Source organism: Triticum urartu, chromosome 2A (genome assembly GCF_056163025.1).
Source record: "Triticum urartu cultivar PI428250 chromosome 2A, HENAU_Tu73, whole genome shotgun sequence".
Classification (NCBI taxonomy): Eukaryota; Viridiplantae; Streptophyta; class Magnoliopsida; order Poales; family Poaceae; genus Triticum; species Triticum urartu.
The window spans coordinates 383,948,809-383,953,490 of record NC_141874.1 but is presented as its reverse complement, the minus strand read 5'-3'; the positions used below and the strand labels follow the sequence as shown (position 1 = coordinate 383,953,490).

Sequence of the window (4,682 nt, the reverse complement as noted above, 5' to 3'; positions counted from 1 at the left end):
CGAACAGCTCACACAGCCGTTCCTCAATAGAACGTTCCTCGGAGAGAGAGAGGAAGGAGAAGGAGGCGCAGCCCTAATGGTGGCCAGCCGACGTTCCAACCTCCCAATATTTTTGCGGATACAACCAAAAGCCTCCTTGCTCCAAGAACGAAGAGAGCCTGCAACGTGCTTCAGAGTATCCCATGTTGATTGCAACGACAAGCTGCCATTCCTACCAGCAAACCAGGCATTCTCTAGAGTTTCCTTGTAATCAGCCGCACGAAGCCACATCTCCTCAAACCTGAAACCATGCTGAACTGGAGAGGTCTGCCGCTGTAGAGAAGGACGGTCCAGCCTAATCAGGATGGGGTAATGATCCGAAGTTGTAGCGATTACATTTTCCATACTGTAGTCTTCAAATAATCCGGAGAAGGCTCCATTCGCCACTGCCCTATCGAGACGGCACTTGACATGGCTGTCGGGATCCAGCTTGTTCGACCATGTAAACTTGGGTCCCAAGAAGCCCAGATCCGCAAGCCCACAATCCATCAAGCAATCTCTAAAAGCAGCGATCTGAGAATCAGAACGGTCCCTAGGACCACAATGTTCGTCCTGAGAGAGGACCTCGTTGAAATCTCCGCAACAAATCCATGGGCCCTCCCAGGCCGGTTTCAAGCGTCTTAGGAGCTCCCAGAACTGGTGTCTGTCCTGCCGTCTTGGTTTCCCATAGATGAAAGATGCCCGTCAGGGTACACCATCCTCCAATCTCACACAAACATCAATACACCGTTTGTTGGCCACTTTCACATCAACAGTAGTAGTTGACGACCAGAAAAGCACAAGGCCCCCGCTGAGACCCTCACTGCCCACGGCAAAGCAGCCCGTAAACCCCAAAGACCACATAAAATTCCTCACACGAGAGTCCCTCATCTTCGTCTCCGAAAGAAAGAGGAGGGAGGGGCGGTAAAGCTTCACAAGCCACCGAAGCTCACCAACTGTCGAGTCCGACCCCAAGCCTCGACAGTTCCAGCAAATAATACTCATTGCGTCTGGCGGGGCTGCCCTGCAGCCTCCGTCGGATCCGCCGATCGAGAGATTGAGACACGCTGTTTCTTGTTAGATTCCACATCGGTGACCTGAACTTCGGAAGTACAAGCCACGTTGGACACCGGAGCCACTACCAGGGCCAACACATTAGCATCCGCCTGCTTCGGCTCAGATGTCGAGGATGAAGGAAGTGCTTTGGCAGATTTCCTCTTCTGACCCGTAGTTGTCATTTTCTCATTTGATTCCGGAAACAGCTCCTTATCAACAGAACCTCTTCCCCTCCCGCGACCACGGGAGGAAGGACCACGGCCACGGCCCCTGGACCCTCGCTTAGGAGGGGAGGAAACCTCACCATCCACTTCTGCAACGTTAGCTTGGCCTTTAGGATTGGCACGGCTCGATGAAGACAACCTTGCACCACCTGCCCTGCCATCACCCCCAGCTGACGTTGATGAACTACTAGATCATGATCCACCCGATTTCCTGGAGGTGACATCGGCCACACACAGTTTCTTAGCAGCATAAGGGAGCTCCCCATTGTCATCTCTGATGCCAGGACTTGGACATAAGATTGAAGAGTGCCCCAGGCGCCCACATGAGAAGCAGTAAAAAGGAAGACGCTCGTACATCACCGAGTAGGTATCTGTGGATTTGAGCCTGGCCGAGGTCACAGTCACATACCGAACAATCGGTTCTTGTACCGCAATCTCCACTCTGACCCTCATATAGCCTCCCCAGCACCGGCCATCAGAATCAGCCTCCACTTTGGAGACATGGCCAATTGTCTTGGCAAACTCCATTCCCAGCTTTGATTTCATCAACCTTGGCGGCAAATTCATGATCCGAGCCCAGATGGCAAGGCTGTCAAACTGAACCTGAAGGGGTGGGGTGTTCTGATCAAACACTTTGAGAAGAACAGCATGTTTGCCCACCATCCACGGCGAGCCCTCGATCACCCGAGCTCTATCTGCCTGGGTGCCAAATTCAGCAACAAACACATTGTCCCCGGAAGGGTGGAACAGCAAACCTTTCGGGTTGCCCCACGCCGGCCTCATCGCTGATGAGATCGTCTGAATATGAAGAGTGTTGGGGGAAAGCACCTTCCCCACCAGCGTGCAATGATGAGGACATCAATACCATTGTTACACCCACAGCCCCTACTCTTACATATACTGGACCAATTACTAGAGCTCGCGCACGCCAATTAAATTACCAGGTACTTTCGTTTCTTGGTAATGATTCTAATGTTCATGAGATTATGATGCTGCCTAAATTAGATACATTTGTTTTGCTTTCAAATGAAGGGCCTAGCTTGGAGAAGGATGAACATTGGAGCAAGAACACGCATGGAGTTGATGGCATGCGCAAGGGGATCAAGAACGGAGTTACAAGTGATGATTTCAGGACTTTGAAGCCGCCATAAGGAGTGCATGAAGCCATGGACGAAATATACAAGATGCCACTTCATAATATTCGTCCATAGGCTATTCTAGGTGCCGCGTCACCTTATTAATGGGCCAGGCCTATGTAATTTCGAAATACTTAAGTATAGGCTATTTTTAGAGTCCGTATGTGTGGGGAAACAAGAGTTAGGGTTGGTTTCGGACCCCACCCTCAAGGGCCACGAAATTCCCCTCTCTTCCTCCATATATACAGCCCTTAGGGCGTCGTTTAGACTTTGGGTTTTGTTTAGATTAAAAGTTCGCCATAGCTGCAACTTCTCGTACTTCGTTTGTGTCCAACGACCAGACCAAGACGTCACAGAACCCCACCTTGATCAATAAAGCTTTCATCTTATATTCGCAATATCCAGATTGCAATCTCAGTTTCTTGCTTGTTCTTCGTTTGCTCACAGGAAACAGGCCCTCGTGGTCAGGTTGATCGTGCTCCGGCGTGGTCAATAACCCCTCGGAAGTTGGTTTAGCGATTGCTAAGGCGCGACGTCTCGCACGTTCGTAGTCGGATCGTCAAGGTTGACTCCCACAGGAAACGATAGCCACCATCTCATCGAAACATCGGGACACCTTTGCCTCTATCAAGTGGTATCAGATTTCCAGGTTGCTCGGTGAGATTTTTACAGTTTTTCGTAGATTAGATCGAGTCTGTTCTTCATACCTACAGTCCACGAAAAAGCCACAAAAAAAATTAGGGTTAGTTCATCATATCCGAACCAATCTGAGCCTTTGCATAATCTTTTTAGGGTTTTGCTTTGTTGAATTTGCGGTTGCATCGTCGTGTCAAGTTGCTGGTCTTAGAGTCTAGTCTTTTAGAGTTTCGAGTTCTGGTCATAAGTTGTCACGCTGCCGCCGCACCATCATCATCGCCCATCTACCACCATTGCTTATCCGCCACCGTTCTGAATCCGTATCCATATACCACCACCAATCCGTAGCCATATACCACCACCAATCTGTATCCATATACCACCACCAATCTGTAACCATATATCCACCACCAATCCGAGTTCTTCTCATATTAGGTTTGTTCTTGAGATCAATCTCAATTCCGATTCGTGTTTCCTTGCCTGCGTAGGTCTCGGAAAAAAAAAAGTCTAGAGACCCCCGGGCAGTTGTTAGGCCAAAATTTTCACGGGCAAAAATATTTTTTTCCTATCCTATTTTTAGGTTTTTCTGAGTCTTTTGAGCCACGTGCCATCATAGTGATTTTTTGTCGCACTTTTTCGTCGTCGCTGCCCTGATTTCCGAAAAAAAAGTGAAATAAAAATTTTCGTGCCCATCCTATCAGTTTGACGAGGGAAGAGTTTTGAGACACTCGCCATTATAGTAATTTTTCGCAAAAAAAAGAGGAGCGCAAAAAAAAAGAGGAGCGCAAAAAAAAAGCGAAAAAAAAGTTCCAGAGTGTGCTTTTCCCTTATTTATGTGCAGCGCCGTGATTTTGTTAGTGTTCTAGGCTCGCGTCTCTAGCACGGTCTAGCCTAGGACCAGCACAGTACCGTCGTTGAGCGTTTATTCAACTTTGCATCTCTGAATTGATTATTGCTGACCCTGTTTGCTACCATACTATAAGCCTTCCCAGCTCCACATACCTCTACGTCGTGCGTTTGACTCTCCCTGGCAATCGCTCTATCCAAGCTTTTGAGAGTTTTGACTACAACGGTTGCCGATCACCGCCTGCTGCTGGGTAAGAACTGGTAAGAATTTGAGATTTGCTTGACGGATTTGTGACACCCGCCACCACCACCTCTTGTTAGTATTCTGTAGGATCATATTCTTGTGTGTTTTCTATTGTTGCTAACCATGGCAGGATCACAAGCCGACGAGACTGACTGGGAGAACATGACGAATCAGGAGTTGCATGATAAATTTCAGCAAATGATGAATGGACAGGTGCAGGATGTGCTAAACAGATTTGAAGAGGCCATGGAGAAGATAGATGACATGGAGAAGACGTTCGAAACAAAGCTCGATAACAGGTTTAATGAATTGCTCGCGCGTCTTCCACCACCACCACCGGCTGCACCTAACGCACCTCTACAACAACAACGACGACTACCTACACATCGTGAAACAGCCCTCCGCCGAGCGAGCCGTCTCCCTCTTGCACCTGGCCAAACTGTTGGTGCTGCTGTTGCTACTTCTGTGGCTCCTGCTGCTGATGCGGAGGAGGATGATTTTGCTGGCGATTACGAGGATGAG

At 48.8% G+C, this 4,682-nt stretch overlaps 1 pseudogene; it reads right to left on the bottom strand.

The window, feature by feature from the left end:
* Positions 1-1,019: 1,019 nt before the first annotated feature.
* LOC147985200 (uncharacterized) lies at positions 1,020-2,081 on the bottom strand (annotated as a pseudogene).
* Between the last annotated feature and the right edge of the window lie 2,601 nt (positions 2,082-4,682).